Raw genomic sequence first — 13,163 nt, forward strand, 5'->3', positions numbered from 1 at the left:
TGCAGCCCCCTCCTGCTCGTGCCTTCCTGGCCATCTAATGCCGGCCCAGCCCGGCTCCATGTCCATGAACTTGGGCCTTCCCCCACCCAGGAGAGGCCAGGCCCTAGTTAACCCTCTCAGGGCTGGTGTGGGGTGCACACCCACCACACACCCTGCCTGCCTCGTGGGGGAAGATGTCTTAGGCTGCGCCCACAGGGCAACTCACGTCTGCTCCAGGTTGCCTGCCACTGGCTGCACTTGCTCCTTTTCTTCCCTCATGTCCGGTCCTGCTTCCGCAGGGACTCTTGGGCCTCTGCTCACAAGGCCTGTGCTACGGTGACTAGTGTCACCTGAATCCTCCACGCTCGCTCCACTGCCCCCCAAGCCCCTCCCCGCCGGGGCTGCAGGCCCACCGGAGCTGGTCCCGTGTCTGGGCCAGACCCAATTGCAGCCTCTTCTGTCTCACCCACCCTTGGTTTTTAGCCCTCTGTGTCCTCCGAGCGACTGCGGGGTGAATGGCGAGGTCCACGGGCGTCGCCGCCACTTCCACGTTGCCTGCCTCCTGCCTGGCCCTGCGAGAGGCCACCCCTCCTGGCCCCTTGGGTCCATGCCGCAATGGGGTGCTAAACTGCACTGTATGGTTCTGCCACCAGGCGGCGCAGCCCTCCCAGACCTTATTTCAGCAAACCTGGCCATACCTGGCAGAGCATTAAAGGGTCTTACAGCTGGGGTCTGTCTTTGAGGGACGCCCTGTATCCCCTCCGTATCCCCACAGGGGCCTGGCCTGGGCAGTCTCTGGGAGGGACACCCTGTAACCCGTCCATATCCACAAAGGAGCCTGCCCTGGCGGGGTCTGTCTGGGAGAGATGTCCTGTAACCTGTCTGTATCTGCACAGGAGCCTGCCCCGGGGGGTCTCTGGGAATCACACCCTGTAGCACGTCCGTATCGCCACAGGGGCCTGCCCCACTAGTTGCAGCCCTGCAGTCTTTCCGTTGCCCACTCTCTGTTTCCTGCGAAGTCAGCATCTTTTGACCCGGCTTCTTGGCATCCAAAACACACCCTCAGCCTTGCCCTGCCGGCAGGCCGTTCTTCGACGTTTTCACCCAGTTGCCCACCCCCACCCCACCGGGGCTGGCATGCTCCTCGTGGTTCATATAAGGGCCTGCCACAGGCCAAACATACCCTAGGCTGTGCTTTTGGGCTCCTGGACCCTGCTGCTGTTCCCTTCCTGGATGCCCATGGCCTGTGGGGGTTTCCCTTCACAGGATCCCCATCAGCCACTGACGTTGCACCTCCAAGAGCAGCAGGTGTCTCCGCAGGTCCGCCTGCCCCTGCCTGTGTCTGTGCTGGTTTTCCAGGGGCTGTGCCTGGACTTGCTCCGGCTGCTCCCCACAGCTGACCAGGGGACTCAGGTAACTAAGCCTGCCCCTCTGTTCGCAGCTTGGGAGCGCAGCCCTTCCTCCCGTGAAGGCTTCCACGTATGGTGGCTCCATATTCTAACTGATGACCCCTAGTCTTCCCTCGTTTCATGGTGAACCTTTGCCCGCATTCCCCACCTATTGTCATGGGGTTGATATCCACCGCTAAAGAGCCTCTTTGGGTCCAGATCAGGGAATGGGGCTCTTGCTGCGGCGGTTGCCCCCTCGCTGTTTGCTCTGCAATAGCCTTATTCCCAGGCACTTGGCCCTCCGGCCAGCGCAACATGTAGTCCACCCCTTCTGGGGTTATAGAGTCCAGCAGGACCCTGTCCACAGGCCATCTCCATATGGTGCTCAGCCCCTCCTTGGGCTTTAGGCCACTATCCCCATGGCCGGCTGGGGAGCCTGGGCCTGCGTGCTACCCCAGGTTCCAGCCCAGGGACCCTACAACAAGCAGCCCAGGTCTACTCAGTCCTCGGGTTACCAGGTGTCTGGTTTTTGACTGGAAAGTCTGGTCAAAAGGAGATGCATGAAGTGTCCAGGCAGTTATGCTGACCGGACACCAAATGTCCGGTTCCCGCAGTAAATGCCATTGACCTCCGCCACTGGGAGGGTGGGAAGAGCAGCTGCTGCTGGAGGAGGAGGGATGCTGACAGCGCCTGGCTTTTGAGGAGCAGGGTCGGTCGTTGGGTTTGCCTCCCGTGAGGGCCCGTCCTGCCTTCTCAGCCTCCCGGGACCTTGGCTCTCTCCCCGCCATGCCCCAGTTGGGCAGGCAGGTAGGCTCTGCATCAGCTCCTCCCAACCCAGCTCTGCGGGCGGCAGGTGAGTCCTGGTGTTACCCCCACAAAATTCTCTGTTACTCGCACATTCTAGGGGCACCCACCTTTACCCAGTTCCTAGGGCTCAGAGTGTAGCCCTCTTAATTTAGGCACCACCCTTTCCCAGTTCCTAGGGCTCAGGCGTAACCTTACTTTTTGCGGGTTTATGGGATCTTTTACCAGTGAAAGAGCCTTACACACTAATATCCTTATCCTCTATTTATTAACAATCACCAAAAACAGACTGCACAGGCTACACATACAGTGCTCACCGCTCCCAATAAGACACATGAACTTTTCTTGATGGCCAGTCAGGGTCAGGTTATCTGGGGAACTCCCACTTTTGCATGGTGTGGCTGGCAGGGTGTTGAGGTCTGGGAACTCTGTTCTTGGGGCTGTGTCCTGGAGTTGGTTCCCAAAGAACTTCCGTTTGGACCCCAGTTTATATAGTGAAATTTGAGTCCTGCTTAGCTATACCTTAACCAATCATTTTACTAAAAAATTTTCTAATCAATTCTAACATAATGTGAAACAATTCTTCAACCAATCATACCCTGCCACCTTCATTGATTTACACTTAGCAAAATTAGTTATGCAACAGACAGAAACAATAAAAAAACCAAACAGAGACCATACTGATAAACAATAGAGAAGTGAAGACCATAAACACAAAACAATAAAGAAATGAGGATTTCACAACCACGACTTGTTGAAACATGATTTCTTGCCAGACAGAATGCCAAAAAACAACGTTTTCTTTAACCACCTTAAGATTTTTCTTTATCTGGTGATGATAGGTACTATTAGGACAGGATCACCTTCTTAACAGCCCAATATTACTGTGTCAGGCTTCTCCCTGGGGTGCCACCTGGAACTGGAGTACCACTGAGCCCCCTGACCCATCACCCTTCTCACACTGTACTGCTGTGACAAGCTGCAAAGCCCTCCAGCCTGCACTTTCACCAGCATTCACACACTGAGCTGCATTTACATGCAGACTCTGACAAGCCCCTACATAAAAAGGCTACAGCCAAGGCAACCCCCAGGTCCCCAGGCATACACCACCTCTGGAGTATAAACCCAAAATTATACTATCTTGCACTGCAGAGGGAACTGTACAGCATAAGCTCATAAAGTTCACCCCCTCCCGCAATGTGGAGAGGAATATGCAACAGCCTTTGACCCTTGGGTTATGATTCCCACACACTTCAGTCCAAGTCATTGGTTTAGATAAAGCAAAAACAAGTTTATTAACCACAAAAGATAAATTTTAAGTGATTATAAGTAACACTGCGAGTTTGTCACAGAGGTCACAGATTTCATGACTTTCTGTGACCTCCGTGACTTTTGCAGCAGCCGGTGCACCTGGCTCAGGGGCAGCTCAGGCAGCCACTGCACCCGTCGCACTGGCTGCTGCTGGGACAGCCTCAGGCCACCCCCACCCCAACCCAGCAGCAGAGTTTGGGTGTGGGAGGGGGCACGGGGTTGGAGCACAGGATGGGGTGAAGCAGGCTCTGGGCAGTGCTTAACTTGGGGCACTCCCTGGAAGCAGCAACATCCCCCTTGCTCAGCACCTCGGTGGAGGCAGTTCCCAGCCAATGGGAGCTGCAAAGCCAGCGCTCTGGGCTGGCCACGCCTACACCTGAGCCTCCTCTGCTGCTGTTGGGGAGCGGGAGGCATGGAGCCAGGTAGGGAGCCTACCATTCCCACCAAACCCCACCCCGCAACACCAGCGGGGGTCCCAGGCCACATGCCACTGCCCGCCTCCTCCCCAGCACCAGCGGGAGTCCTGAGCCAACCCGCCCACGTGCCACTGCCGCCTACCCGCCCCAGTCTCCGGGCTGCCCTCTCCCAACACCCATGGTGCCCCCGGGCAGCCCCCCGAAAGTTTTAGCCAGGGGTATATAGGAAAAGTCATGGATGGATCACGGGCCACGAATTTTTGTTTACTGCCTGTGACCTGTCTGTGACTTTTACCAAAAATACCTGTGACTAAAATGAAGCCTTAATGATAAATGATAGCAAACAAATCAAAGCAGATTACCTAGTAAATAAACAAAAAATGCAAACTAAGCTTAATATACTTGCGATGGGCTGGACTAGGCCCTGAGGCCCCCTGCTGGAGGCCTTGTGGCCCTGCCACACCCCGCCCCAGAAAAGGGCAGTATAGAGGTCCTCCAAGCTGCCTAGAGTGGCTGTGTGGGAAGCAGCCAATCAGGGTCCAGCAGGTCAGTATAAGAAGAGCTTCAGGGCCCCTGCAAGTTCCTTGCTAGAGCTGGAGGAGGGTGGCTGCTGGTCCAGGCTGGCTGCTGGGACTCTGCCAGGACAAGGCCCTGAAGCAAGGGGGAAGCGGTCCAGGGATTTATAGCAGTAACATAGTTTATTTAAGGGGACATTATGGATGGCTGCTATCTATAAGGTCCATGGGCTGGGACCTGGAGTAGAGGGTGGGCCTGGGTCCACCACTGACCGCTAGGAAAGTGGCCTGGACTTTGAGGCACCCAAGAAGGGGAACTGACCTGTAGTGGCCCAGCTGAAGAGCTGGGGCCTGAAAGGCCCTGAGGGGGTGAAGACACTGCCTCCAGGGAAGGAGTTATAGGGCACTGTTCTAGTCCAGAGCAGGGAGAAACTGAAAGACTCCTGTTGGACTTGTACCCTGAAAAGGGGTTTGCGTTGCTTTTATCCCAAACAGACTGTGTATAACTTGGCTGAGTCACTGAAGATCCCCCCACAAACCGAAAGTGTGGACTTGGCTGGGGGTGCTCGCAAGAGGTGAGTGTGACCCTGTTATAATACTAAATAGGATACAAATTAGCAGATTCTCACCCTAACTGATGGTACAGACACACTTGTAGCTTGTGCCTCAAGGATCTACAATTGCTTTGCAGCTTGGAATCTCCAGGTGTTTCATACACAGGCTGGAAATCCCTTAGCCTGGGTCCAGCACTTCCTCCAGTTCAGTTTTTGTTCCTCACATGTTCCCCAGAGCCCTCTTGTGTGGGGAGTAAAGAACTCCAGATGTCACTCCCTGTCTTATATGGCTTTTGCATATGGCAGGAACCCTTTGTTCCAAAGCTTGGTTCCCAGACCAATCAGTGGAATAATCCTGACATCCCAAGATGGAGTCCAGCATCATGTGGCCTGATCACATGTCCTTGTAGTGTCATAGCAGCCATCACTCGCAGGCTGTTTGGAGTGTTCTCAGGAAGGCTCATCACCAGGTGAGGGATGAGATTCTCCTCAGGTCTGTTCTTCCTAATGGCCCATCGCCCTGAATAGGCCCTTCCCCACCCATTATCTAGACTGAAAGCATCTTGTTACCCTGGGTAGTGCCCACTAGACTACATTTGAAATACAGATACATAGTCAATATTCATCACTTCAGATACAAAAATGATACATGCATACAAATAGGATAATCAAATTCAGCAAATCATAACCTCTCCAAGGACACCTTACATGACTTGACTTGTACAAATGCATCATAATTATGTCATAATCCTGTCATACTATCACCATGGAGAATGAGGTGCAGTGTCACAATTACGTTGTTTTAATGTAATTTGCTGATTTCCTAATAGGGCTGCAGATAAAGGTCTCGGACCATACAATATGGCTACAAGAAAAGGCCTTATCCTTATGGTGGGAGAGGGAGGACCAATTGACGGGGGAGCGAGCGACAGGAGGGGGAGGCCTGTACCAGCCAGTTTTGAAAAATTGGAAAGTTGGCAACCTTGCTCAGTCCCTGTCCCTGGTGCTGTTTCCCTGGGTTCCTTCCTTCCTACCCAGCCTCTCCATCTTCTCTTACCTGGCTCTAGGTGTACCTCAGGAGATGCTCTGCTCCCCGGGGCTCTCTTGCCAGCTCCTTGTTCCAGGGCAGGCTCTTAGGGCTTAGACCCGGTCTACACTACAGAGTTAGGGTGACGTGCTTACATCAACCCAACTCCATAAGCGTCTACACTCCAATGCTGCTCCTGTCCATGTAAGCATAGGCGCCGACTTCTCCTGGCGCCCATGGGTGCTTGGACACCCCCCCCCCCGACTCTGCCCCTGCCCTGCCCCCATCCCACCCCTTCCCCAACGTCTCCACCCCCTCCCTGCCCCTATTCCGACTCCTTCCCTATATCCCTGGCCCCGCCTCCTCCCCCAAGCGCACCACGTTCCCACTCCCTCCTGGAGCTTGCTACAGCTGTTTGGCAGCAGCAAGGGCTGGGAGGGAGGAGCGGAGACAAGGCATGCTCAGGGGAGGAGGTGGAGGCTGAGGAGGGGGGTGGGGAGCTGGGCTGCTGGTGGGTGCAGAGCACCCACTAATTCCCCCCGACCCCCCAGGTGCTCCAGCTCCAGAGCACCCATGGAGTCGGCGCCTATGCATGTAAGTAACTCACTGCACTGCTCAAGAACTCCACCTCGGCGAGGTCAGGTTTTTGAAACCTTGGATCATTTTTGTTGCGCTTCTCTGGACTCTCTCCCATTTTCTTCCAACATCACAGCATCCAGCCGAGGTCCTACAGGGCTGAGTAGAGCAGGCAACTACCTCCCGTGTCTTGATACACCCTAGAGTGATATTCGCCTCTTTCCCAACAGCATCACACTGTTGACTCCTAGTCAGTTCAGCTCCATTATAACCCCCAGATCCTTTCCTGTGGTACCCCTGCCTAGCCAGTTAGTCCCCGTTTTGTAGTCGTGTGTTTGAGCGTCCCTTCCGATGTGCAGTACTTTGCACTTGTCTTTACTGAATTACATCTGACTTTATTTCAGACCATTTCTCCAACGTCTCAAGGTCACTTTGAATTTGAATACTGGCCACTGAAGTGCTTGCAACCCTCCGGGCTTGGGGTCGCCAGCAGCGTTTATAAGCGTACTCTCCATTCCCTCCTCCAAGTTGCTAATGAAAATATTGAATAGCACGGGATGCAGGACGCCTAGAGACACCTTCCCAGTCTGACACCACACAATTGACGACGACTCTTTGAGTAAGGTCTTCCAAACGGTTGTGTACCCACCTTATAGCAATTTCACCTAGGCCACATGGCCCTACTTTGCCCTTGTCAAGGTTCCTTCCCCGCTCTGAATTCTAGGGTACAGATGTGGGGACCCGCATGAAAGACTCCCTAAGCATATTCTTACCAGCCTAGGTTAAAAACTTCCCCAAGGTACAAACTTTGCCTTGTCTTTGAACAGTATGCTGCTGCCACCAAGCATCTTAAACAAAGAACAGGGAAAGAGCCCACTTGGAGACCTCTTCCACCCAAGCCCTACACCCCCTTTCCTGGGGAAGGCTTGATGATGATCTTCACCAATTGGTACAGGTGAACACAGACCCAAACCCTTGGATCTTAAGAACAATGAAAAAATCAATCAGGTTCTTAAAAGAAGAATTTGAATTAAAGAAAAGGTAAAAGAATCACCTCTGTAAAATAAGGATGGTAAATACCTTATAGGTTAATCTGATTCAAAACATAGCGAATCCCTCTAGGCAAAACCTTAAATTACAAAAAGACACAAACAGGAATCTACATTCCCTCCAGCACAGCTTATTTTACCAGCCATTAAACAAAAGAAAATCTCTCACATTTTCTAGCTAGATTACTTACTAATTTAACAGGAGTTGGAAGGCTGCATTCCTAATCTGTTCCTGGCAAAAGCATCACTCAGACAGAACCCTTTGTTTCCCTCTTCCCCCCCCCCCCACCTCCAGATTTGAAAGTATCTTGTCCCCCCATTGATCATTTTGAGTCAGGTGCCAGCAAGGTTACCTGAGCTTCTTAACCCTTTACAGGTGAAAGGGTTTTGCCTGTGGCCAGGAGGGATTTTATAGCCCTGTATACAGAAAGGTGGTTACCCTTCCCTTTATATTTATGACAGCCCTAGAGAATGTCATGGGATTGTATCAAAACTGCACTAAAAGCAAGTCTCTGCTTCCCCCAGCCACTGGGCTGGTTACCCTGTCAAAGAAGGAAATTAGGTTGGTTTGGCATGATTCATAGGTGCCAACGTTTGGGTTTTTTCCCCCAGGGCTGCCCCACCCCGAGGCCCTGCCCCCCACTCTGCACCCACCTCCCACCATTCTGCTGCTCTCCACCCTCCCTGAGCAGCCAAACAGCTGTTTGGTGGCACCCCTGATTAGCTGATATGGGGTGCTGCTAAACAGCTGTGGGTGCTGAGTCCCCATTATTTTTTCCATGGGTGGTCCAGCCACCGAGCACCCCTGGAATCTGCGCCTATGGCATGGTTTGCTTTTGACCAATCCATGTTGGCTGTAACTATCACTGAATTATCCTCCCAGTGTGAACAGGGTTTAATACCTGGAACAAGTTATCAGAGTTAGGTTGCCTGGTCTAGAATTCCTGGGGTCTTTGTTCCCCTTTGGAAGATAAGTATGATGTGTGTTTCCCTTCTCCAGTTGTCTGGGACCTGACCCACCCTCTAGGAGCTCTCCAAGAGAATTGCTAATGGTTCTGAGCCGGCTACGGCCAGTTCCTTAAATAGCCCAGGGTGAATTTTATCCAATTAAGGGATCTGGGGTGCAGTGGGTCACTTCCCAGCAGGGTCAGGACCCTAGTAAACAGAGGGGGCTGGAGGCACAGAGATGGGGTTGCTCAAGAGGCTGTGTCAGAGCAGGCAACTGAGCCCAGGTCTCCCGAGGCTGGTGACCAAATGTAGAGGGGGCGTCTATGTCCATGAGGGGCTGATTCTGAAGTCCAGGACTGGGCTTAGCCTGGACATTGGGTTGAGCTGGGGGTTGGGAGATGCTCCCTCTCCGCAGCCAATGGAGCGTCTCAGCCACCCCTGTCAGGCGTGCATCCAGGTGTCCTTTTCGACTGTGCCCTGGCTGCCCCCTCATCCACCTGCCTGGCTCCATCAGGGCCCTGGGTGGAGTTTGGGGTGCCAGGATTGGGCAGTGCCCCATTCACCCCCACTGGAAGGTGCAGCCAAGCCCTTTGCCCAGGGCCAAACCCTCTAGACAGGTGCTGAGGTGTGGGCAGGCCTGGCTCTCCCAGTCTATGCACTGGGAGGGGGGAACCTCATCAGCTCCTTAAATTGGCAGCAGTACAGACCCCCCCCATCTCCCAGTGTAACACCTGCCCGAGACCGAGCAGAGCCCCCTGAGGGCAGTGCTTCTGCCCCACTTTTCAGAGGGTGGCAGAGGCTCCCCCACCCTGGGTGCCCAGCTATCCTGTTTGTTGCCCTGTGTGATGCCCAGCTCGTGGGATCCGGGTGCCAGGGCTTGGGTGCTCAGTGACAGGGCTGAGCCCCCTTCCATGGGGGTGGGGTGGTGGGTGGTTCTGGGTGAGTGGGAGCTCTCTGCATTCCTAAGATCCACCATTAGGTGGCGACCCCACACCAGCCAATTCCCAACACCTGTCACCGTGAGCAAAGTGTTGCCTCCCGTGGGAGGGTCCTGGGGGTGGGGGCTGTCAGCACCTCCTCTAGTGGCCCCTTTCCTCCAAGTGTCTCTTAGAGCTAATCAAAGGGCTGTGGGGTCTAGTGGTTAGAGCAGGGGGGGGGTCTGGGAATCAGGGTTCCAGGGCTCTTGCCCCAGCTGTGACACCGATGAGGCCTTTCCCGCGCCTCAGTTTCCTCCCCTACACTGTGGGAGCCATGGTACAGTGCAGGCTGGGGGCTGTTGGGTCCTGCGCCCAAGTGAAATGGGTTGGGGGGTTTGGTTTTCCACAAGTGTGTGGGCACGTGCACCACTGCTGCCCCCTGCTGGAGGGGGCTGGGCACTGCTGTTGCTGGGTGCAATAAGCTCCTGAGCAAAACACCCTTTTGAAACACTTAAAAACCGTTTAGTTTTTTTGTCCAAAGCTAGTTGCCAGGTGTGACCGGAATTTCTAAATCAGTTAGAGGCCATGAAACCTGCATTTTTCAGCAAATTTGCTAGTTGCCCAAAAAAGTCATCGTTCTCCCCCCGCCCCAGCTCTGACAGAGGGCTTACGAGACCCTCTAGCCTGGCCTCGGGCATAATGCAGGGCATCACATCTCACCCGGCCCCTCTGTACTGGGCCCAATCACTCGGGCTTGGCTGAAGCATCTTCTCCAAAGGAGCCAGACTGGCCTGGGACCACCCGGAGATGAAGCCTCCACCCTGGGCTAATCCCCCTCCCTAGTGAACAGCTGCAGCCCCCAGCCCTGGGCTCTTGTCCTGCCTCCCCTGGGTCCAAGAGCCCTTCAGGCCCTGGGGTGAGCAACTGGTTGCAAAACCACGCTCCGGGGGCCACTGTCAGCCAGGGATGCAGCACGAGTGGGCCCCGCAGGGCTCTGGCGGGGTGCGGGGCTCCCCGAGAGGGTGAGGGCAGAGTGGGGAGTCTGTATAACATGCCCCAGGCAGCACCGTGCTGGGAGGGGCCTGAAGCGCCATGGAGAACCTCAGGAGACTTCAAAATGATCCTGAGACATTGGAGAAGTGGTCACAGGGGAGGGGCAGAGGGCTGGGGGGAGGGGAGAGAGGGCTGGGGAGGGGGAGATGTGGGGCAGAGGGCAAGGGAGGGGGAGATGGGGGGGCAGATAGCTGGAGGCAGGGGAGGGGGACACATGGGGAGGGGCAGAGGGCTGCGGAGGGAGAGATGTGGGGGGCAGAGGGCTGGGGAGGGGGAGATGAGGGGACAGAGGCTGGGCAGGGGAGACATGGGGAGGCAGAAAAGGGCTGGAAAGGGAGCCTGCCTGGGGAGGGGAGGGGACGGAGGGGACAGAGCAGAGGGGCAGTGGGCTGGGGAGGGGGAGACAGGGGGGGCAGAGGGCTGGAGGCAGGGCAGGGGAGGGGGGCAGAGGGCTGGGGTGGGGGAGACAGGGGGGGCAGAGGGCTGGAGGCAGGGGTCTGGCAGGGGAGGGGGGGCAGGGGTCTGGCAGGCGCAGGCTTCCGCGGCGGGGGGGCGCCGGCCGGGCCCGGAATAGCTGCGCTGACGAGGCTCCGGCCCTGCGCGCAGCGGCCCCCGCGCTATTCCTGGCGCAGCCCGGCTAAAAATAGCAGCGAGCCAGAGGCCGGGCGATGACGGCAGCGGCGCAGGGGCTGAATCAGCCGCTGGAGGGGCCGGGGCTGGATCCTCCTCCCAGTGCCTGAGCCCAGGCAGCCTCCAGGCTCCCAGCTGTAGGGCAGGGACGCTGCAGAGCCTGTGACTGACCGTCTAAGGGACAAGGTGGGGGAGGGAAGAGCCGGGAGGGAGACCAGCTTTCCCCTATTTCCTTCCAGGCCCACCCTATTTCGGTGTTTTCGGTCACCGGCGGGCCAAGAAAGTGGGTGCATTTGCTGCCGTTCTGACTCCGCTCACATCTGGGATACCAAAACGTCTCCGGAGCCATCCCCCGAGTTCCGGCCAGCTCTGCTCCTGCGTAATGACTTGCACACACTGCCGGCCAGCACCCCTCTGTGCCTGGGGCTGCTTTCTTGGCTACTGGATGGGAAGGGGTGGCTCGTGGCAATGCCAGCCAGGACTGGGCACGGCACCAGGGGCACCCAGAGGGCCTCTCTGTCCAGATTTCTGTAGCACCCAGGAGGCTGGTATGGGGAGTTGGAGCGATGCCCCAGAGGGTGCTGGGAAATCCCAGTCCCCTCCTCCATGCTGCCTGGTTTCCAGGGCTGGCTCAGCAGGAGTGGGCGATGCTCTAGGGAAGCTGGGCCCATAGCTCCCAAAACACATGAGCACTAACCCCCCAGCTGTACAGGGCAGCAGTGTGGGGTAATGGCTAGAGCACCAGACTCAAATCCAGAGATTGATTTCCAGCTTGGGGGTGGGAGTCACTTCCCCTCTCCGAGCTTCGGCTTCCCAGTCTGCAGAATGGGAACAATGCTCCTAGGACGAAGGGGGCATTTTCGGTAATGTTTTTATGGATCTCATGCGTGCCTCAGTTTCCCGCAATGCTTTGCACTACTCCCCAGTGCGGGGAGAAGGGTTAAGTCTGTTTTGGGCTGGCGCAGGCGTGGGGGTTGCCTGGCGATCTGGGGCGCAATGGCTGGGTCATTAAGGAGCTGGCTGCAACATGCTGAAAGCGGCCCCGTATCAGCACCCCAGAACATTCACACCCAGCCACCGGGAGGAAAGGGGTCCCCCCACATGTCCCCAAGCAGACGGGCTGGAGCCAAGGCTCAGGGGCTGTGGGGCTTGCCCTGGAGGAAGAGCGGGACCCCTTGGGGCTCTGCCACGCTGGCTGGATCCTCCAAGGGCCTGTCGACCAGCCCAACCCCCCTGGCAGATCCTGACCTCATGGGTAAAGAGATGAGTAGCCGAGAGCCAACCTGGGTGTCGTGCTGGGGGAGCTGCCTCAGGCGGCAGGCAGGTGCAGCCAGAGAGAGGGGGCTGCCAGGCCCCACGGCATGGTGGGAAAGCAGGTGTGGAGGGTTCAGTTTATTGGGCTCCAGGGAACATTTTGGGGCAGCGGCAGTCCATGGGGAGGGGGAGGGGGAGGGAGATGGGCCCCCAGGAAGCAAAGTGGAGCCAAGCTGCTGGCATGTGTTGGGCACATTCGATCGAAGAGCTGGGGGTGGGTGGCCGGAGGGGCAGCACCTGAGTGGGGTGGTGGCTAACGAGGGCAGTAACAGAGCCGGCCATCTCCAAGTGCCCAGTCACGGGGAGGGAGCAAAGCCCGGCTGGCCTAGAGCAGGGAGGGGCGGAGGCCACACAAGAGAGCCACTGAGAAAGCTGTTTGGGGCAGGGATGGTTCTCTTCTCTTCAGGGCCTAGCGCACAGCAGGGGCCTGGGCCGTGACTCTCTGCTGCTGTCTAGTCACAGGGGGTCACACGCTTCATTGCTATGGCCGAGCTGTACACCCAACTGGACCCCTCACCCCCCACTAGGACTATCCCTCCAGCTGGGCCCCTCACTTCAGGGCTAGCAAGGTCTTCAGCTCAGCCTACATAAGCAAGGAAACAAGTGCCCCTCTAGTACCAGGACAGGTGTTGGATTAAGGAGTCAAATAAAATTGGATCAATACTAAACCTCGCCAAGAATC

This window comes from Lepidochelys kempii, chromosome 23 (genome assembly GCF_965140265.1).
Source record: "Lepidochelys kempii isolate rLepKem1 chromosome 23, rLepKem1.hap2, whole genome shotgun sequence".
Taxonomy (NCBI): Eukaryota; Metazoa; Chordata; order Testudines; family Cheloniidae; genus Lepidochelys; species Lepidochelys kempii.